The sequence below is a fragment of the Balaenoptera musculus genome, chromosome 7 (assembly GCF_009873245.2).
Source record: "Balaenoptera musculus isolate JJ_BM4_2016_0621 chromosome 7, mBalMus1.pri.v3, whole genome shotgun sequence".
NCBI lineage: Eukaryota > Metazoa > Chordata > Mammalia > Artiodactyla > Balaenopteridae > Balaenoptera > Balaenoptera musculus.
The window spans coordinates 34186471-34210820 of NC_045791.1; positions in this window are offsets into that span (position 1 = coordinate 34186471).

Below are 24350 nucleotides of genomic sequence, written 5' to 3' on the forward strand. Positions count from 1 at the left end.
ATAAATATTCAGAGAAGAAAGAAAGAAACTGCCATAAAAAGAAAAGAGTTTGCTTAATTTGAGCATGGCTTGCAAAACTGGTTCTCAAGCTGCACTCTGCAGGCAATCTGGAGCCACGGAGCATCACTTAGAAAAAGCCTTCCCATCTGGCACCCCGACCTGCAACACCCTTCAACTAGAAAACCTTCACTTTTATATATTTTACATAAAAGGGCTCTGAACAAGATTTTCTTTAAGGGAAATAAGGATTCCATGGCTTAAAACTCTTGAAAATTATATTCTTGCAATAATTGAATTGGGTCCCTGAAAAGGGTCAAAGATCATTTTTAAAAGTCTAAGGAAATTGTGATTCCAGGAGATCACTAACTTGATTACAAAGGCTTTAAAAAGTAATATTTTCAGGAAAGAGAGAAAAAAGAATTATGATGAGCAATAAGAATAATACATAAAAATGATTGTATAGGAGGTTTGAAGTAACAGAAAATAAGAAATACTCATTTTCTGTAATTTTCATAAGCTACTCACTGAGTAAATGTTTTAAACAGTTAAAATTAAATTCTAGATACTAATAAGTAAATACCACCTATGAACACTGACACTTTGTAGTAGGCATTCATGGGTAGAAATGCAGAATGGGAGAGAATCATTTTCAGACAGAAACATATCTACTCATGAGGGAATAATTAATAGTGCTATACATCAAATGTTATTCCCAAGAAAATCTCTGAACTTAAGAATGGAGGCCCATATACAGATCATCTTATAAAAAGTGTAGTATAGACAGCTGGCCAGGTAGAAACTTTGACCACTGCTCTTTTTGGGATTGTTGGGAGAGAAGTAACAATACATTTTAGCCTGTAGGAGGAAGAAGTCAGGGAAGAGAATAAATTCTACAATGGACAATGTTCAATAAAGGCAAAAACAAGATGGAAATAATAACCATATTAAGATTAGCTTGGCCTATGGGAAAAAAATTTGGAACAAAACATATAACCACAATGTAAGTTGGGATCATAAATAAAAATGAATGTAGAATGGACAAACTATCTTGGTGAAGGCTTAGCCAACTGGGGGATTGGCTAAGTGCCATTTATTTATAAGGGGGATCTGAAAGACAAATTTTGAACAAAGTTGCTGCAGTTATCAATAACCATGATGATTTATAATAATGATAAGACAGTTAATGCAAGCATTTGCAGATTAACTTGTTATTAATAATGAAATATGATTATGTCTTATCAACTAGAGAGTTTTATTTGGAACATGCTTACGACTGTTCATCTTTCAAGAACTATAATAAACCACGTAATAATTATGTCATTCTTGTGGCTTGAGAAGGTAAGTAACGTTCGTCTTCTTTCTCTATGAGAGGTAACAAATAAGGGCACTTCTGCAGGATACCTGTCCTTAAGGATTTTTAGGCAACACTTATCATGTGGGTTGATAAAGAGGGGAATAATGAGATCAATTCCACCCATAATTACGAACGCAGTGTTGCATATGAGAATGCATTCATGTGAGAGACTATCAACAGCCCGAAACATTTGGCTACTGCTGTGAAAGACATCCTCATCATGACTGAGGACCTAAATCACCTTGCCAAGAAGTTTTGCCAAGATAGAGGAGCAGAATATGGAGTTCTTTCATTTGATACATAGAAGAAAGGGTCTTCAATACAAGACAGATTAACTTTGGACAGAGCCATCCCTACCCATCACCATTCTTATCTGACAGAAGAAATTCACTCACAGAACCACTTGTTATGGAGGATGTCATTCTGACAAATATTTTCGGCCACAGGAATAATATAAACCTTTCCATTAAGGCCCTAGAGTCAGCATTATAGATACGGTTTTTGTTTTTTGTTTGTTTTTGTTTGTTTTGTGTGTGTGTGACTCACTTTAACTGCACTTTATTGCAATATTTGCTTTATTGCGGTGGTTGGGAACTGAACACACAATATCTCCAAGGTATTCCTGCCCTGTTTTTTTTTTAAGCATCTTTATTGGAGTATAATTGCTTTACAATGTTGTGTTAGTTTCTGCTTTATAACAAAGTGAATCAGCTATACGTATACATATATCCCCAGATCTCCTCCCTCTTGGGCCTCCCTCCCACTCTCCCTATCCCACCTCTCTAGGTGGTCACAAAGCACCGACAGATACTGTTTTAAACATATGAGGCCTTTCAACCAAACAGATTCTGTAACGAAAGATCAGAGACAAACTGAAAACTCTCCTTTGCTGGAGAAAGTGGTTCTGTAAGCTGAAATCAAAAGTAACAAAGCTCATTTTTTAAGAAAACCAGAATCTACTAACACCTGGAAATGCCACAGAAGTTTTTGGAAGGTTACTTCTCCTCAGATGACCTGAAAGTGAGATGTGCAGTCATAATGCTTACTGTGCTGATTGGCAGGACTTATGAAAATTCACCTCCCTGACTTGACAGTAATGGATGTGGTATGATATAAATTCTACCTTAAGACCTCGGAAATTCCATTGCTCCTTGAAACGAGCCTATTCCATCTAGCAAAACCAGTAATGGGAGTTCTGATTCCTTTTCTTTTTTTTTTTTTGCTATTACAGACATTTGTCATTACAAGGTTCCAGCATCCGTAGACACAGAAATGAAAACTCAGAATTGATTGTCAAAAGATGATTTTCACAGAGCCATGTAAGTTCACTCCACAGTGTTTACTTCTTATCCAAGCCAAAAATATGTGCTTTCTCATTGAAATTTAAAGTTGAACACAATTAAGGTTTACATTTTGGGTTTTAAACATAATTTATATTACTATAATTTTTAAAGCAATAAACATTTTTTACATTTGAAGTTGAGAATAAGAGAGGCCTTTTTAAAATGTGTTTTATATTATATCTCCATGAAGGAAATGAATATCCAGTGCAATAAAAAGATGGTATTAAGAAGTGTGTGTGTGTGTGTGTGTATGTGTGTTCCTAGTAAAAAATTTAATAGCTTCCATCAGATTCTCAAACAGATTCATGACCCATAAAAGGTCAAGACTACTAATAAAAAGTTAGTTCACAATCATGTCCTTGGTTCTATTCTATTCAACCTTGTAATAAATATTAGGTTGAACCGTATACTACTGCCCATGTGTGACCATTTTTGACCTACAAAAACAGCAGTTTTACAAGGCTCAGCCTAATATCTTAGATGAATTGGTAGGAAACATGAAAACTAAGGAAGAATAATATACTGGACCCAGAATCACAACTGAAAAAAAATCTGGGCCTTCTGAGATATGGGACAGAAATTTACTACAATGAAAAAGAACAAAGACAAATGTAAAATCCTGTGTTGAGCTGGATAAACAAAGTTTTTCAAGTGTAGGATGGCAGAGATATTTCACCATCAGGTAAAAGAAACTCCAAGGATTTAAATGATGACAAGCTCAATATGAAATAATGACACGGCAGGGCTGCTAATGAAGCTAAAGCAACCTTAGCATTAGGAGAACTGTGGACTTTCACTGAGTACTCTTTTTATGCAAGACTTTGTTTTTGAATTTACTTTCTTATTTAACTCTCATAACAGCACTTTGAAATAAGTATTAACAGCTCTGTTTTACAGGTAAGAAACTGAGCCTCAGAAAAGCTACATAACTTGTCCATAGCTAGTAAATGTCGGTGCTAGAAAATGTTATAATCATAATTATTAATAATAATTATTGGTGAAATATATTGAGCTCTTTCTGCAAACTAGGAACTAAGATAAAGCATATTACTACATTATTTCATTTAACACCGATAATACTTATAAAAACCTTATTAAGTAAGTACTATTCCCATTTTACAAATGAGAAAATTGAGGGTCAGAGATTGTATCTAGCTTGATAGGTCTTCACTCTCCAGCACCAGACACAAAAACAAAAGCATAGAGAGAGTATTTAACCAGCTCCCATAATTGGGAAAGGTCAAATCCCTTATTTTATGTATATCTCCAAATGGTTCTGCTTCTTTGATCAAATTATGACTAATACACATGTATAAATCAATCCATATTTAGGTTTATATAAAACTCTGGAAGATTTTACACCAAAATGTTTACAATGATTACATATGGGAAAGAGAACTTGGGGTGATTTCTGACTTTTGCTTGCTCATATGTATACTCTGAATTCTTACCAGTGAACATGTTACTTGACACCTAAAATTTTTACAGTGAAGTAATTTTTAATGTTTTTCATTAATGAGTCCATTTATTAGAAAAAAATAGTGGAACTGAACCCATTAGTTTGAATTCTACAGTGGTATCACCAGTGCATGCAAGTTCCCCAATACTCAGACAAGTCAACAAATATATGGGAAAGAGTGATAAAAGCTAAATTCTGTATTTAAAAAGCAAATTAGTGGAGCCAGAATAGTCATCTGCCGTGTAAATGTACAAGCTCAGTTGTACCATTTGTTTCTGAAAACACATAGGGGAAAATTCATACTGCCGCCATGATGCTTCACGGGGGAGGAGGCCTGGACTTAAGAGCACCTGACGCTGCTCTGAGAGGCCTGGTCATGTCCACAGAGGCTGGGTGTGCGGCCTTTGGGGTAGTTATCTGGAGAGTTTGGAAGCAGAGAGAGGTGAAAGGCAAGCTGTAGTGACACATTCAAGATGATGAGCCCAAGGTCAGTGCTGAGAAGCGAAGAATAAAGGAAGAAATAGGATTGAAAGAGAGAATCAGGTAAGACGTTCAGAGAGAGGAAGTAGGAAGTTTTGTGCAGATGAGAAATAGGGCTGAGCTAGCAGATGAGGGCAAATGAGCAAGTTGGGGGTGAGGCAGGAGAAATGGGGAGAGGAGAAGGAGAAGTGGCAATGAAAAGTGCAGGAAACAGTATTCCACTTCTCCGAACACATCCTTTCCTGACTTGAATGAAAAACCACCTCCTTTTTGTGCTTCTCTTTTTCATCTTTTCATCTCTCACCTTCCTAGCCCCATAGTTCCCTTCCCTCTGCCATTTTCTCCCTTGCTGTGTTGTATCAAATTAAAATCCCTTTGTCCTGTGAAGCCTAAAATTGATGTAAGTAGGGAAAGAGAAAGGATATCGAAAGAGAGAAAGGAGGAGGAAAGAGGTTATGGCCATGTACCACGTCTCCAGTGAATTAAAAAATTGCAAATGAGACTAAAGAAAGCTTATGCATAACGCAGAGAAACTCAGATAGAACTTGGGGAACTCTTTGTCTGGGGTTCTGCCACAGATGTGAAAAGATTATAGTCTTTATTTGGGCTGTGAGTTGGACATATTTACAAGCATTGTGTTTAGTGAAAACAGAAGTGTAATTTAAGTTTGATTTTCTGGCAAAAAATGTTAGAATGTATAAATATATATATATGTGTGTATATGGGATTTCTTATAAGATTATTATTTAGGGCAGGGGTCAACAAACTACTGCCCAAGGGTCAAATCCAGGATGCTCTGTTTTTGTACAGCCAGTGAGCTGAGAATAGTTTCATGTTTTTAAATGGTTGAAAGAAAAATCAAAAGAAGAATTATACTTTGTGGCACATGAAAATAATACAAAATTCAAATTTAAGAGTTCAAAAATAAAGTTTTATTGGAAGAGAGTCACACTATTCATTTACGTATTGTCTCTGGTTGCTTTCACTCTGCAGTGGCAGAGTTGTATAGTGACAACATATTTGCTATCTGGCCCACTACAGAAAAGTGTGGACTGCTGACTTAGGGTGTTGTTTACTGAAAGGGAAAAGTACATTTTCCTATGTTAATTCGCACAGTTTGAGAGAAATGAGGTACTTCCAAAGGGTCAGAATGTCACTCTTTCAGTGACCGCCCCCCCCCCACTTTAGACTCCCTACTCTGTCTTCTCCAATATAGTGCTATTCCAGAAAAAGAAATCTAAGAGTGTGTTAGTCTGTTTGCTTGTTAAAGGTTTTTGTTCTTTGTTTTTGCCCATAAACAACAGCACCCAGATTCTTATTCTGGTGTTATTGTCACTGTTTGGTAAAATTAATTTGGTAAACAAATGATTGAATAATGAATGAGTTTAAATGCCAAGTACACCCCATTCTTGTTTTGCATGTTTACCGTTGTATTTCTGGAGGCTGATACATCAACAAACCAAAGGAAAAACCATCTTCTTCAGATAAACCCCCAGGCAGTAATAAAATTGTCTTAATTATTCAGCTCATGATCTAGATTTTCTTGAATGACTAAGGTCCTTTCTGAATATTAAGTAAAACATTATGCTAAATGAAAAAACATGACAGCGCTCTCAAGGACCACGGGGTCTTCATGCTCAGCAGAGTAGAAGGCTTTAGCAGGTAAATCAGCTACAATTTCATCACAGAGAGCTTTTCCAGAATTTTTAAAAACAGAAGATACGTAACTTTGAAAAAATATAGTTTAACTTTGAAAAAATATAGCTTTAGCAGGTAAATCAGCTACAATTTCATCACAGAGAGCTTTTCCAGAATTTTCAAAAACAGAAGATACGTAACTTTGAAAAAATATAGTTTAATTGTGTAGTCTTCATAGAGTTCACAAGTGTAAGAAGATTTCAAAAATCATAGAAATAATACACCCTTAAGATGACAGCCTTTTCAGAAGCCTAACCAAACACTTCACTAAAACTCACTTTATGAGTTACAAAGGACATCTTATTAACTCGCACATAAGTTCAACTAGAGAAATGTGTAAGTGATGTTTCTTTTTTTTAAATGGTAAAAATTCAGCACTACAACTACAGCATTAAATACTTTCACAGCTGGCTTTGTAAAACTTCCCTTTTATTCACATTTATTGGGTTTGATGTAGATGAGACAACTGTTTTTATAAACAATCAAAATCAAAGCATGATGTTGATACTAAAAAAATAAAAGCCAAAGATAATTTTTCTCTCAATGCACTTGTTTTCTAGATTAATTGCTTCATGGCATCCATCCTTTAGAACATTTAGGTAAGTGAAATAGCGGATCTATTAAGCAATATCAAACTAATCAGAATTATAAAAATCATCAGTAAAGCTAAAGTGGCAGGTTCACATACTGTGTTTCACCCATATAGCTTCAACCTGTAGTCCTGCTAGAAGCTGAGTCACCCCATTAACCATCAACCTTCCAATTAGAGCTTTGGGGGTAAACTTTTGTAATTGGTACAATATTTAAAAGTTACCAGTAATTATAAATTCATAAAAGTCGCCACTTGTTATGACAAAGCTACTCAGGGGAGATAGGGAATACATGTAATTTAATATAACAGGCTGATTGTATAAATGGTTTGGCCACATCACTATTATTATTATCTGCAGAACAGTAAGTAATGGTTCAGTGCAGTCTAAAGCTCATCACTTACTGTGTGCTTACATCGTACACTGCTGGTTCAGGTCTTTCTTTTTAAGAGCACTAGTTGATGATATCAGATGCAACAGAAAAGTGACATCTCTAGACCCTTACTCAGAATCAGTGTAAAACAAGTATGTGTTTCAATCCATCAAAAAGAAGATTGCTTCCAAAACAGGATTGGTGCCATGAATTAAGAGCAAATGAAAGTGGACAGAAAGGATGTAGCTGTAATTTGAGAGGCCCACTAACAGCCTCCTCACTCAGTTGTTGACTCTGTACACAGGGCATTTGGTGGAGATGGTGTCCTATTTAATGCAGAAAGTCACATCCAGCTTCTTTGTTACTATTAGTCCAGCTACGCTCTTTACAAACCTTAGAATTGTGATGCATGAATTACACAGATATTTTCAAATTTGGCACATGCCTCGACTTCTGTATTTAAAAATGCATGTTTAAATTTCATCACAAATTGATATCATTTATGATGGTTCCAACATAGGAGATGTCCACAATGATATACTGGGTTGGCCAAAAGGTTCGTTTGGGTTTTTCCATAAAATCTTATGGAAAAACTTGAACAACATTTTGGCCAACCCAATAAGTCCTCAAACTTAACTTGGAAAACAATTATTCCTTATCCTTTTGCAAACTGCCTTCTAAGCCTACCTGCTTTATGAATTAAGTATGTGAAGTATTAGCGTAAGGTCTATAATTATAAGGTATTGTTTTCCTTGGTTTTGTGGTTATTTAGGTATGGTAAGCCTAACAGATCAAGAGACAATTGCCATTGAAAAGACAGCTTGTCGATCACAGCTCCCAAGTGGAGGGGGCACATAACACCATGGAGGGGCCACATGAGGAAACACCAGGGTCAGTCAGGAGGCAGAGGGAGGGGGCAAAATGTGAGGAAGAGCCTTTTCTAGGGCTTCCACAGTAAGCAACGGGTGAGGCAGGGTAAGCAGATTTAGGACTGGCTAGTTTGAATAATTTCAATGGGCTCTGGGGCATAGGGGCTGTTCCTAGTTGTCTGGTATCTGCCCCGTGGGTAATTAGGGCAGGTGGATAATGACCCAGAGTATTAGAACCCAAAGTGAAGGAGGTGGCTGGGGATGTGGGCTCTGATTTGGTTGAGTTACATTTGAAAAGCATACTCACTGGCGAGTTGTTTATCAAAGAATTAGCTAACCCTGGGAAAAGCAGTCCCTCCAGGGTCAGCAAGGGTCATAATGTTAAAGCATCAGAACACAGAAAATAAGACATAGTTAATATAAGCATTCAGCCATCTGTATTGTATAGTGTTAAATGTGTTTCTTTTGATTATGAAAAATGGCTTTGGTTTGTATTATTACTGTTAAGACTGAGATAGTTCAGTGGAAACATTTTCGCATTGCTTTTCTCCTCTGGAAACTCTTTCTGTATCTTCCATCAATTTCATCTCATGTCTTCTGACTCAGAGGAGGGATCATCTCCACCCTAATTAGGAATATTGGTCTTCATCTTACTGCTTTAATACCAATTCTAAAGCAATTTTTCATGAATAATTCTTAGTGTATACTTTGAATTTTCTTGTTTTTTCATCTCCTCTACTTACATGTTCAGATTGTCTCTGTTCTAAAATTTTTCCCTGTATAGGGTTGACCCATCAAGCAATTACCATAGCATTCTCTTTTCTTCACTGTCAAAATTCTTGAAAATTAGTCTGCATCTATGGCCTCCCAGGCCTTGCTTTCACTCCTTAACCCCTTACAGTCTGATTTCTGCTCCATACTTTTATTGTGATCAAATTTTGCAATATTTTCTAAGCCCTCCAATCTCCTTATTTGCCTGCAGAATTTGAGGCTATTGTCCTCTTGCTTAAATTGTCCATTCCTCTTAAATATGTGGCATCAAATGATCTAGATTAATCTGTTAGGTCACTTCCAGTCTCCTTCCATGGCTTCCATAAAGCTCTCTACTCTCCTCACAGAGAGAACTCTTTCTCCAGCCCAGAGTCACACTGATAGAACAGTGCATATTATCCCAGGCTTGAGCTGACCAATGAATAAGAAACCAGACGTCATTCTGAGCAATAGTCCATCAATTCTGAAGATACTGGAACCATGAACTGAAGAAAGAAATGAGTTGGAGTCTCTGGGATTTGAGTTTTCACCAGCAAGGCCTCTGCCAGTGACACTCCTTTTGGGGCTGCAATTCATATGTCAGAGCAGCAGTGAAAATGCAGCAGTGACAGAAAAGAGGGTATGCCCTGAGCAACCTACATGGTCTGCTGAAGACATAGCTGGCTCCTTATCTGCCCTTGATATAGTCTGTGTCCTGTTGTAACAAGTCTCTTAGTCGCAAAAGGTAAATCACTACATGATTAAGTGACATGTAGTTGGGATTACTAGTTTTTGTCTTTGGCAAATTTATACAGAAGAAGTATCAATGCACATGACCCAGAGGGAAGGAAATGGGGAATGCACTGACCTGGCCTTCAGAACTTTGGCAGCTTAGAATGTAGTGATGGTTAATTTTGTCAACTTGACCTGCCACAGAGTGCCTAGATTAAACATTATTTCTGGATATGTCTATAAGAGTGTTTCTGGATGAGTTTAGCATTTGTATCCAGTGGACTCAGTAAAGCAGATTGCCCTCCCCAGTGTAGATAGGTATCAGCCAATCCATTGCAGGCTTGAATAGAACAAAAGGTGGAGGAAGGTGCTTCCTGTATGTCTCATCTCATCTTCTCCAGCTCTCAAACTGGGATTTATACCATTGACGACTCCCCTAGTTCTCAGATCTTTAGACTTGGACTGAATTACACCACCAGCTTTCCTGGGTCTCCAGCTTCCAGACCACAGATTGTGGAACTTCTCAGCCTATATAAACATGCTAGCCAATTCATCATAATACATTATCAATCAATCTATCTATATTTTTATATATTGTATAACATATTTTATACATATAATGTATATATTATATATATGTATGTGTATATACCCATCTTACTTGTTCTGTTTCTCTGGAGAAGCCTGTCTAATACAGATATAGTGGGAGGAAGGATCATGCTTTTGGATAGAGACCCCTCTAGGAACCTTATTGATTTTCCTTGTTAATCTGTCCTCTACACCGCCCCCTGATAAGCCTTCAGCTATGTTCATACTGCTACTCTGGTGGTCTTTCCCCAAGACCTTTCCCAACTTAATATAGCCATTTCACTCTGGCATTCCAGGCCCTCCTTAGCATGATCTCAATATATTTCCCAGCTACAGCTCCCTGTAAACTGGCTCTCCCTTTAGTGAACCCCTTATTACCTTCCCACTTTTCTTTTGTTCATATGGTTTCTCCCCCTACTTAAATCCCTGGCTCCACTGGCTCACCCAGTGTTTATTCAGTACTTATTACGTACCAGGCACTTTGCTAGACAGTAGGGATTCAAACATGAGCAAAAGCAGCACAGCCCCTGCCCTCATGGAGTTTTTAAACCAGTGGGAAGACAGATATTAATCAAATACCACAGATTCATGTAAAATTGCAACTCTGATAAGTGCAAAGAAAAAAAAAAGACACTCAGAACACCCAGAATTACCGAAACATTTAAGAAGGGAAACTCACGGAAATGTTCAGGAAAGAGAAACTGAGAGTGTGGCAGTGTGACTACAGCACAGAGCATACACTCATTCCTGCTGCCCAAATCCTTCTGATACACTAAGCCTCCTAGAAGCCCTTCTGTTCAACTCAGCAGTAAGTTGTGATCACTTAGTTGATTCACCCTAGACTTTGTGTATATCATTTTTATGCCCTTTCTCTTGCTCTACCTCTTATCTAATCTTCCCTTTAGATAATAATCAACTCAAGGTTAGAGACTCTGATATCATATCTTTGTATTTTTTTGGTCATTTCCTGGAACAATGCTTTGGACAGAGTAGGTGCTCATTAACTATATATTTACTAAATGAATGGTCTTAAATTTCCCAAACATGTGTCTAAATAATATATGCTCTGATGAAATTTTCATGAGATAAACAAAAAATACTACAGAAAAAATGAGATGATGCTACAATCTGTAAAATAGACAACCAGTCTCTAGACTATTGAAAACTGGTTAGGCATCTATAGGAGAAGGAAATAAAAACAACTATCTATAGGTATGTATGTATTGCATAATGGTGAAAAGCACATGCTTTGGAATCAGACTACCTGGTTTCAAATGCAACCTTCACCAATTACTAGTTGTGTGACCTTAGGCAAATAATCTTTAAAATGGGAATGATACTAATAGCACCTACCACATAGGATTGGGTGAAGATTAATCAAGCTAAAATATGTAAAGCATTTGAAACACAGTGTACATTGACATATGCCTCAAGAACCTGTCAGTCTTCAATCACATGGGAGAAGTTTGATTGTCACTTCTCAAGTTCTATCTCCCAACTCCCCCAAGTCAGGCTTGGATGATCATCAGGGCTCTGCATGGAACACATGTGGCAAGGTCAGGTGCTAAACAGAAGGGGGAGTCATCACAGGGAAGTCACAAGATGGGGTAAGGAAACAAAGCATCAGAGGCAGACAGAGGTGGATTTAAATCTACCTCTACCAAGTTATTCCAGCTCTCAGAACCTCAGTGTCCTCTCTTGCAGAACGGAATTGTTGCAAGGATTAGAGAATGGGGCCTGGCTTTTATGGTATAAGCTCTAGGCCCCAGGGAAAACCCTTTCCTCCTCAGAGTCCTCAATAAAGTGAGATATCCCTTTACCAGAAACTAAGATTGAGTCCATGATAACTTGGTAAAAGGTTCCCTTTATACCAAGGTATGTAGATATTCTATTGTTCAGAAAGCAAGACACTCTGTGATATAGATTCATTGTCTCTCTTTTCAAACAAGAAGGCTTGATGTCTACCAGAAGAGTCTCTTTATCTCTAGTGAAACTACTAATTGTTTTATACTTTCATTTACTTTCCATATACCTGGCCAAATTCTCATGTTAAAAATTTTTTAATTAAAAAATGTTTATACCTATCTATTATCTTAGAGAAGCTCCTAGCAATTCTGTTGATTCTGAGAAATGCAATATTGCTTTTGGCATCTAATTATCACTTTCGAAATGTAGAGATTTGGGGGCATATTTTTATGATGCCTCATGACATCCTAACAATGTGTTACTGTTTAGACTTTCTCTGAGAGCCTGTTCATAGTCAGTGGCTGCTTTTCTAAAACAAGACCTCTATGACCTCATCGTGACCTTTTACATCTAGAAGGCAGATACAAGGAAACAAAAAATTTAAAAATATATATAGACAGAGGAAATGTTACCACAGAACGGCTGTGGGTGGCGACCTTACTGAGTTTACTCAGGTCTCCCTAGCCAGAACAGTGCCAGGCTCCCAGAGGATGCTGTCAGCATAGAAGCCATGTGGCTGACAGGGTCTTGGTGCTCCGGCCTGGTGTCAGGCCTGAGTGTCTGAGGTGGGAGAGCCGAGTTCAGGACACTGGACCACCAGAGACCTCCCGGCCCCAATGTAACATCAATCAGCGAGAGCTCTCCCAGAGACCTCCGTCTCAATGCTACAACCCAGCTCCACCCAACGTCCAGCAAACTCCAGTGCTGTATACTCCATGCCAAACACAAGCAAGACAGGAACACAACCCCACCCATTAGCAGAGAGGTTGCCTAGAATCATACTAAGCTCACAGATATGCCAAAACACACCACAGAATGCGGCCCTGCCCAACAAAAGACAAGATCCAGCCCCACTCACCAGAATACAGGCACCAGTCCCCTCCACCAGGAAGCCTACACAAGCCACTGAACCAACCTCACCCACTGGGGGAAGACACCAAAAACAACAGGAACTATGAACCTACAGCCTGTGAAAAGGAGACCCCAAACACAGTAAGTTAAACAAAATGAGAAGACAGAGAAATATGCAGCAAATGAAGGAGCACGGTAAAAACTCACCAGACCAAACAAATGGAGAGGAAATACGCACTCTACCTGAAAAAGAATTCAGAGTAATGATAATAAAGATGATCCAAAATCTTGGAAATAGAATGGAGAAAATACAAGAAACGTTAACAAGAACTAAAGAGCAAACAAACAATGATGAACAACACAATAAATGAAATTAAAAATTCTCTAGAAGGAATCAATAGCAGAATAACTGAGGCAGAAGAATGGATAAGTGACCTGGGAGATAAAATAGTGGAAATAACTACTGCACAGCAGAATAAAGGAAAAAGAATGAAAAGAATTGAGGACAGTCTCAGAGACCTCAGGGACAACATTAAACACACCAACATTCGAATTATAGGCATCCCAGAAGAAGAAGAGAAAAAGAAAGTGTCTGAGAAAATATTTGAAGAGATTATAGTTGAAAACTTCTCTAACATGGGAAAGGAAAGAATCAACCAAGTCCAGGAAACGCAGAGAGTCCCATGCAGGATAAATCCAAAGAGAAACATGCAAAGACACATATTAATCAAACTATCAACAATTAAATACAAAGAAAAAATATTAAAAGAAGCAAGGGAAAAGAAACAAATAACATACAAGGGAATCCCCACAAGGTTAACAGCTGATCTTTCAGCAGAAACTCTGCAAGCCAGAAGGGAGTGGCAGGACATATTTAAAGTAAAGAAAGGGAAAAAAGTACAACCAAGATTACTCTATCTAGCAAGGATCTCATTCACATTCGATGGAGAAATTCAAACCTTTACAGACAAGCAAAAGTTAAGAGAATTCAGCACAACCAAACTAGGTTTACAACAAATGCTAAAGGAACTTCTCTAGGCAGGAAACACAAGAGAAGGAAAAGACCTACAATAACAAACCCAAGACAATTAAGAAAATGGTAATAGGAATATACATATCGATAACTACTTTAAATGTAAATGGATTAAATGCTCCAACCAAAAGGCACAGACTGGCAGAATGGACACAAAAACAAGACCTGTATATATGTTGTCTACAAGAAACCCACTTCAGACCTAGAGACACATAGAAACTGAAAATGAGGGGATGGAAAAAGATATTCCATGCAAATGGAAATCTAAAGTAAGCTAGAGTAGCAATTCTCATATCAGACAAAATAGACTTTAAAATAAAGACTATTACAAGAGACAAAGAAGGACACTACATAATCATCAAGGGATCAATCCAAGAAGAAGATATAACAATTGTAAATATTTATGCACCCAATATAGGAGCACCTCAAATCATAAGGCAAATTCTAACAGCCATAAAAGGGGAAATTGACAGTAACACAGAAATAGTAGGGGACTTTAATACCCCACTTTCACCAATGGACAGATCATCCAAAATGAAAATAAATAAGGAAGCACAAGCTTTAAATGACACATTAAACAAGGTGGACTTAATTGATATTTATAGGACATTCCAACCAAAAACAACAGAAAACACTTTCTTCTCAAGTGCTCATGGAACATTCTCCAGGATAGATCACATCTTGGGTCACAAATCAAGCCTTGGTAAATTTAAGAAAATTGAAATCATATCAAGTATCTTTTCCGACCACAACACTATGAGACTAGATATCAATTACAGGAAAAAATTTGTAAAAAATAAAAACATATGGAAGCTAAACAATACACTATTAAGTAACCAAGATATCACTGTAGAAATCAAAGAGGAAATAAAAAAATACCTAGAAACAAATGACAATAAAAACACGATGACCCAAAACCAATGGGATGCAGCAAAAGCAGTTCTAAGAGGGAAGTTTATAGCAATACAATCCTACCTCAAGAAACAAGAAAAATCTCAAGTAAACAACCTAACCTTACACCTAAGCCAATTAGAGAAAGAAGAACAAAAAAAACCCAAAGTTAGCAGAAGGAAAGAAATCATAAAGATCAGATCAGAAATAAATGAAAAAGAAATGAAGGAAACAATTGCAAAGATCAGTAAAACTAAAAGCTGGTTCTTTGAGAAGATAAAAAAAATTGATAAACCATTAGCCAGACTCATCAAGAAAAAAAGGGAGAAGACTTAAATCAACAGAATTAGAAATGAAAAAGGAGAAATAACAGCTGACACTGCAGAAATACAAGGAATCAAGAGAGATTACTACAAGCAACTCTATGCCAATAAAATGGACAACCTGGAAGAAAAGGACAAATTCTTAGAAAAGCACAACCTTCTGAGACTGACCCAGGAAGAAATAGAAAATATAACCAGACCAATCACAAGCACTGAAATTGAAACTGTGATTAAAAATCTTCCAACAAACAAAAGCCCAGGACCAGAAGACTTCACAGGCAAAGTCTATCAAAACTCTTACAAAATACAGCAGAGGGAGGAACACTCCAAAACTCAATTTAAGAGGCCACCATCACCCTGATACCAAAAGCAGACAAAGAAGTCACAAAAAAAGGAAACTACCAGCCAATATCACTGATGAACATAGATGGAAAAATCCTCAACAAAATACTAGCAAACAGAATCCAACAGCACATTAAAAGGATCATACACCATGATCAAGTGGGGTTTATCCCAGGAATGCAAGGATTCTTCAATATATGCAAATCAATCAATGTGATACACCATATTAACAAATTGAAGGAAAAAACCATATGATCATCTCAATAGATGCAGAAAAAGCTTTTGACAGAATTAAACACCCATTTATGACAAAAACTCTCCAGAAAGTAGGCATAGAGGGAACCTACCTCAACATAATAAAGGCCATATATGACAAACCCACAGCCAACATCGTTCGCAATGGAGAAAAACTGAAAACATTTCCTCTAAGATCAGGAACAAGACAAGGATGTTCACTCTCACCACTATTATTCAACATAGTTTTGGAAGTTTTAGCCACAGCAATCAGAGAAGAAAAAGAAATAAAAGGAACACAAATTGGAAAAGAAGAAGTAAAACTGTCACTGTTTGCAGATGACATGATACTATACATAGAGAATACTAAAGATGCTACCAGAAAACTACTAGAGTTAATCAATGAATTTGGTAAAGAAGCAGGGTACAAAATCAATGCACAGATATCCCTTGCATTCCTATACACTAATAACAAAAAATCTGAAAGGGAAATTAAGGAAACACTCCCATTTACCCCTGCAACAAAAAGAAGAAAATACCTAGGAATAAACCTACCTAAGGTGGCAAAAAACTTGTACTTAAAACACTATAAAACACTGATGAAAGAAATCAAAGATGACATAAACAGATGGAGAGATATACCATGTTTTTGGACTGGAAGAATCAACATTGTGAAAATGACTATACTACCGAAGGCAATCTACAGATTCAATGCAATCCCTATCAAACTACCCATGGTATTTTTTACAGAACTAGAACAAAAAATTTTACAATCTGTATGGAAACACAAAAGACCCTGAATAGCCAAAGCAATCTTGAGGAAGAAAAACGGAGCTGGAGGAATCAGCCTCCTTGACTTCAGACTATACTACAAAGCTACAGTAATCAAGACAGTATGGTACTGGCACAAAAACAGAAATATAGATCAATGGAACAGGATAGAAAGCCCAGAGATAAACCCATGCACATATGCTCACCTTATCTTTGAAAAGGAGGCAAGAATATACAGTGGAGAAAAGATGGCCTCTTCAATAAGTGGTGCTGGGAAAACTGGACAGCTACATGTAAACGAATGAAATTAGAACACTCCCTAACACCATACACAAAAATAAACTCAAAATAGATTAAAGAGCTAAATATATGGCCAGACACTATAACACTCTTAGAGGAAAACATAGGCAGAATACTCTATGACATAAATCACAGCAAGATCCTTTTTGGCCCACCTCCTAGAGAAATGGAAATAAAAATAAACAAATGGGACCTAATGAAACTTAAAAGCTTTTGCACAACAAAGGAAACCATAAACAAGATGAAAAGACAACCCTCAGAATGGGAGAAAATATTTGCAAACAAAGCAACTGACAAAGGATTAATCTCCAAATTATAGTAGCAGTGCATGCAACTCAATAACAAAAAAGCAAAAAACCCAATCCAAAAATGGGCAGAAGACCTAAATAGACATTTCTCCAAAGAAGATATACAGATTTCCAACAAACACATGAAAGGATGCTCAACATCACTAATCATTAGAGGAATGCAAATCAAAACCAGAATGAGGTATCACCTCACACTGGTCAGAATGGCCATCATCAAAAAATCTACAAACAGTAAATGCTGGAGAGGGTGTGGAGAAAAGGGAACCCTCTTGCACTGTTGGTGGGAATGTAAACTGATACAGCCGCTATGGAGAACCGTATGGAGGGTCCTTAAGAAACTAAAAATAATATGACCCAGCAATCCCACCACTGGGCATATACCCTGAGGAAACCATAATTCAAAAAGAGTCATGTACCACAATGTTCATTGCAGCTCTATTTATAATAGCCAGGACATGGAAGCAACCTAAGTGTCCATCAACAGATGAATGGATAAAGAAGATGTGGCACATATATATGATGGAATATTACTCAGCCATAAAAAGAAACGAAATTGAGTTATTTGTAGTGAGGTGGATGGACCTAGAATCTGTCATACAGAGTGAAGTAAGTCAGAAAGAGAAAAAAAAATCCCGTATGCTAACACATATATATGGAATCTAAAAAAATAAAAAAGGTTCTGATGGACCTAGTGGCAGGACAGGAATAAAGACACAGACGTAGAGAATGGACTTGAGGACATGGGGAGGGGGAAGGGTAAGCTGGGATGAAGTGAGAGAGTAGCACTGACATATATACACTACCAAATGTAAAATAGATAGCTAGTGGGAAGCAGCCACATAGCACAGGGAGATCAGCTCGGTGCTTTGTGTCCACCTAGAGGGGTGGGATAGGGAGGGTGGGAGGGAGACGCAAGAGGGAGGGGATATGGGGATATAGGTATAGGTATAGCTGATTCACTTTGTTATACAGCAGAAACTAACACACCATTGTAAAGCAATTATACTCCAATAAAGATGTTTATATATATATATATATATGTATTTGGCTTCCTAAACTATGCAAACCAGGAGTGACAGGAATATGCTCTGACTTTCACAACAGTTAAGTGACATTCTGGAGCAGGCACAGCATGCTTTCAAAGCTCATCACTTTACAGAATTTAAAAAGCTTGGAGTTAGATCTTGCCGCCTCTATGGTACATGCTGAGTTCAGCTCTTTATTAGAGCCATGGGTATTGATTTTGATTTTTCCATATTTTTAATGTCATCTTGATTTGGATACATGGGCTCTGCTGGGATGAAATTGATTAGGACTAAGCCTAAGAAAAATTATGAAGTAGGCAAAATTTATTTTTATTGGCCTTTGCCTTTCTATTGGCACCCTTTCTTCCATGACAGCTGCTCACCCATCAGGTTTCCCAGTGCTTTCATAATGTTTGGGACTTCCATTAATGCTGGACCATTCTCCTTAGAAAATTCTTCATGTTCCAGCCCAGTGAAATTTATCTGTTGAGTGTTACCATCTCTCAGTCTTTGCTTAGTGACAACTAAACACTATGACTTACAACATCTATTCTGATGAGTTAGTGAGTACTTAGTCAGCTTGGGTTGCTATAATAAGATATCATAGACTAGGTGGCTTAAACAACAGACATTTATTTCTCATGGCTCTGGAGGCTAGGAAGTCTAAGATCAAGGTACTCGCAGATCTGGTGTATGGTGAAGGCACTTCCTGCTTTGTAGCTGGTCATCTTGTTGTGTCTTCACATGGCAGAGAGGGGAGAAAGAGAGAGAGAGAGAAAGCTCCCTTGCGTCTTTTCTCATAAAGGCAATAATCTCATCATGAAGGCTCCACCTTGATGGCCTAATTACCTCCCAAAGACTTTCCCTTCCAATACCATCACCTTGGGGATTAGGTTTCAACATATGAATTTGGGGGTGATACAAACATTCAGTCCATAGCAGTACTACTATCTTAATGAGCAATTTCTCCGTTTCCTAGAATACTCTTAACTTCTCTTCTCCTTTGAAAAATTAAACTCACTCAACTCAAATATAATTTCTTTGAATCTTTCCTGATTCCTTCTAGGAATGATTAGTTATCTTTTATTCCAATACTTTGTATAGGTAGTCTATGCAATTGCTGATAAGACTTTATTATTTCATTTTGTTTTAATATTTGGGGGGTTTTTGCACTGTCCTCCTTTTCTCATTAAACTCTGAGATATTCAAAGACTGGAATGTTCCCTTATTTGTTCTTATGTTTCCACTACCTAGTACAGAGTCTGGTACTTAGTAATTGTTCAATAAATACTTATTGAATTAATCAATGACTATAATAATGTGAATGCAAAATCCTCTCAGATCTGTCAAGATATCTAATCTTTCAGACGTTAAAGAGTAAACAATGCATCTCTCCACATTAAAGGATGCTTTGAGTAAATCTTTTTTTCCTGAAAAACGGATCCAAGGACAACAGCTTGCTCAGAGTCATAGCCAGCTGTACCACACATACTTTATCAGTAAACCTTGAAAATGACAGAGCCCAGCCCCACAGATCCTTTTGTTGTGAGGCTGTTTCTCTGGCCAGAATGATTCTTCATCATTGCTCTCTTTTGTGCCAGAGACAATTGAGCTGCACAATGTTCCCATCTAAGGATTTGGTATCCCCAATTCCCTGTGAGTAAACAACACATTCTTAAACAAGGCAAAACAGATATATTTCATCATAAAGTCTATTCAGTCACTGAGTCTCTTGTCCTTTTGGAAAATGACAGCACTCAGTGATTCCCAAATCCAGCCAGCCAGAGCAAAAAATATTTGGGGGTGAGTAGGCCTTTCTTCGGTGGCTCCCCCCATCACATCACATCAGCAGCCATCTAAACCTCCACATAGTTTATGCAATGACCAATGATATTCCATAAGCTGAAGTTACACTTCAAACACAAATGAGAAGAATCCACGTATAATGAGATATTCTCGTCATTCACACAGATGAGATTAACGTCCAGTGCAATGAGAAATAAAAGGATAATGTACCTCTACCCCTCATCATCAAAATTGCCTTGCTTCATGTCCTAACATGAGGAGAAGAGCATGATGAAAGACATTTGTAGCGGTACTTTAGTGGATATTGCTTCCTATTGCTATAGAAAACCATATTAAATAGCCATTTTTGTTGTTATTTTTGTGGCCAAAATATGTAATCACAAACGTATGTTCTAGACTTTTGTGGGAAGCTACATACAGGCTAAGTTAGCCATGAAAAACAGATCATGTGGATCTTTGAATCATTTGCTTTGGCAGATATATTTATATAGTTCCTAGATATTTCCAGAAACAAATATAACATGTTGAAATGTGCAATATTTGGGACTGTGGTTAAGAAAGACATAATATATGTCAAGCAAAGGAGAAAAAAAAAATCTGGCCTTACCAGCATACTCTAGTTTATCTCAAACCTACCTTTTATTTCCTAGACTTCTCTTATTTCTCTCCTGTTCCAGATGCCTTTCTTTAATTACTTTGTATGCTGAAAATTCAGCTAGCTTTCTTATCTAATTCCATATGTTTATAATCTTTTGTCTGAAATACTTCTGCTTGAGTTTCTTATATTCCATTTTCTAAATGTCTTTAATTAATTCCTCCAGCTACCCTCTTAATCTTATCCTCTCCCAACTTATCCAAGACCCTGCCATCAATTACTGTTAGATAATTACAATCTTTTTTTTCTCCCCTGGCATCTTCTCTTTTGCCCCAAATAGGAAGATGGCAGCATGAGTGGACAGATGATCCCACAACTCATTAGCTGTGTACAGAGTTTTGTACAAGTTTTCTTAATTCTCTGAACCTTGGTTTTCTCATCAGTTTCATCTATTTTGTTCACTACACCCCAGATAAGTAAAAAAAAAAAAAAAAAAAAAAGACTAATTAATAACTGATACAAGTAGTAGCCCTATGACTACATCCTGACCTGCTTAGTGGGAGATTTATCCCCTATCGAATATCTCCCAAATTCTCCTTCCATTTGCTCAGTGCTCCAAGACCTAGTCCTCCTGTCTGTCACATGGCATACAACCATATTTCTCCCTTCCTCCTCTTGCCCACTGGAGGGGTACCCGTGTCCTCTGTGGATGCTGAAAGTGGCATCTATGCCAGTGTTGTCCACTGTTGCCTTCCAGAGGCTGTAAGGTTGCCATTGCCCAAGGCTTAAGAGTATCCGTATCTGTAGCAAGGTTGCTGATTATCAAAGCCAGAGACAGAATACACTAACAAAAAAGATGCTTCTGTCTTTAACATCATTGCCATCACCATAGACAATCTGCTACCGCCTGTACTACTGCTTCTCCTACAGGCACCAGCAGTTCCCAATGTAGTTGACAATTTGCATGTCAATGTCCCATGGGGTAGTTTAGAGAAATGACTCTTTTAATTTACATTAGCTCTGTTGTTACACCCCTCACCCTAGGACTTGGCAGGACTGCATGGGAGTTAAGCCAAGGAGCATCTGACAGACACCTAACCACCCTTGGAATCATTCCTGTATACCCTCCACAAATCATGTTTGGACTTTCTTCTCTTTCAAACAGCTTCCCTCCTCACCCTGGGCCTTCCCCAGCTACGTAGGCCTCTCTCACCTCCTCATTTTCCAGGTGCACTCACACACACAATCCTCAAATCGAGGTTAGGCTCAAGCTGTGACTCTTGCTAAATGTAAGTTACCAATAAGAGTAACGATCTTGTGATATTACTTTGAGGATTAAGTGAATAGTGTGTGTATAGTATGTGCAACACATTTAGAATGGCATCTGGGGGCTTCCCTGGTGGCGCAGTGGTAAAGAATCTGCCTGCCAATGCAGGGGACACGGGTTAGATACCTCGTCCGGGAAGATCCCACACGCGGCAATGCAACTAAGCCCGTGCGCCACAACTACGGAAGCCCGCGCGCCTAGAGCCCCTGCTCTGCAACGAGAGAAGCCACCGCGATGAGAAGCCCGCGCACCGCAATGAAGAGTAGCCCCTGCTCGCCACAACTAGAGAAAGCTCATGTGCAGTAACAAAGACCCAATGCAGCCAAAAATAAATAAATTAAAAAAAAAAAAAAGAATGGCATCTGGGGAGAAGGAACAGGGTTTCAAGGGAAGAAGCAGGCACCCTGGGACTGGTGTCTGAGAGGGGTCACACGATAGCTTTGGTGCACAACAGATCTCCAGGATGGGTATGTAATGTTCAAGAGTAAACCCCGGAAAGAGGATGTACTCCAAGACGAAGTGTCCACTTGGTGCAATTCTACACACCAGGCCACACCTGCCCCACAGGCACCCCCAGTCGAATATGACTCATGAGGAGAGAGAAAGCTGTCAGGTTGGAAGGAGCCTTGAAGATGGGCCAAGAGACATCTCAGCAATGATCTGCCTGGACCCACCTGAGCACAAAGTGGTACATTCTATGAGAAACAGGTACAGGGGAAAGTCCCCAACTAACACCATATTTTCTCTTCCTTAGAAGAATGAGAGTTTGAAATAGAAATTACATTGAGTTATAAACAAATATATATTGTTCCCTTATAAAAGGAAAATAGTCTCAAAATAGTCTATCTGTGAATCCTGAGTTCCTTTAATGCTTTAGTGACGTCATGTTATTTCACTCCCTTCAGTTTATTGAAACTGCTGCCTCAGGGGTCAGTGATGGCCAACAAACTGAGGAAGCCAGTATCCTTTTCTCTGTCTCATTCTAGGTGATCGCTTTACAGAACATGATGTTTCTCTCTCTGAAGCCCTCACCACCTCACCTCCCTAAAACTTTTCTCTTCCTACTGCTACTTCTCTACTCTCAAGAATCTCTTCTTTTTCCTCCTCTTTAAACAGTTTTTAAATTCTGCAGTTTCTGCAGTCTAATACCATTCTTGTCCATATCCTTGTGCATTTGTCCATAATCTCTCCTTACTTGATACTTTCTCCCAGATAATCTTATCTACCATTAGGCTTTGGTTATCACCTTTATCCTTGGTTCTCAAAAATTTTAATGCATTAAAATAACCCAAGGAAATGTTTAGAAAAGCAGATTCCTGGGCCGCATCCTCCAGGGAATCTGATTGACTATATCTGTGATAAGGCCCAAGAATCTTCATTTTTACAAGCATCCCGAAGCAAGTATCTTGGATGCAAATATTCACAGATCACCTCTTGAGACATACTAATAGAGATTGCTCATGACTTCCAAGTCACCAGTGTCTTAATCTGTTTCTTGAATTCCAGACCCATATTTCCATCTAGCTACTTAATATTTCCATTTCCTAAAATGTAATGCAATAGTCTGAAAAACAAATTTTATTACTTCATCCCCCCCAAACACAATTTACTTCCTTGTTTGCACTTTTTGTCTTAATAGCACTATCAACTCAATCTAGAAACTAGAGATTCTCTCTACTTATCATCCAATAAGTCACCCAGTTCTATTAATTTTATCTCCAAAATATCTCTCAAATGTATCCCTTAGCTCTGCCAAATTTAAATATCCATTGTTCTTTCCTGGGCAATTCAAATAGCCCCTTACCTGACCTCTCTGCTCCCAGGCTCTCTCACCTCCAGTCTTCTCCTCCACACTGCCAGCACTTCATTCTCTAAAAGGCAGATCCAAGCATGTCAGTACAATGCGAGAGCAAAAATCAAAACCAGAAACAAAACAAACCTTTGATGTTTTCTTGGCTTACAAAATTGCTAATGCCCTAGTACAGCATTTAAGAATTTGCCCAATCTGAATCCAATCTCAAACCAAACCCCTTCTCTTCAGCCTTCTCACCATACATAACATAAGCTCACTATGTTCACCCCTATTATGCTACCATACTTCAAGCATACTTCTCTGCTAAGAAAATGCCCTTAACCCCATCACAAGATGTTGAAATCCTTTCCAAGGTTTCAAACCACACCTTCCAATGAAATATGTCAAAGACAAAATTATAAGCTGTCCCCATAATACTCCTTAAATGTGAAGATGTCTTCATTTATTTATTTATTAACCAAATATTTGTTAAACGTCTATGACACCCTAGGTCTTATGTTAGGCACTGACAATCCAACAATGAATAAGA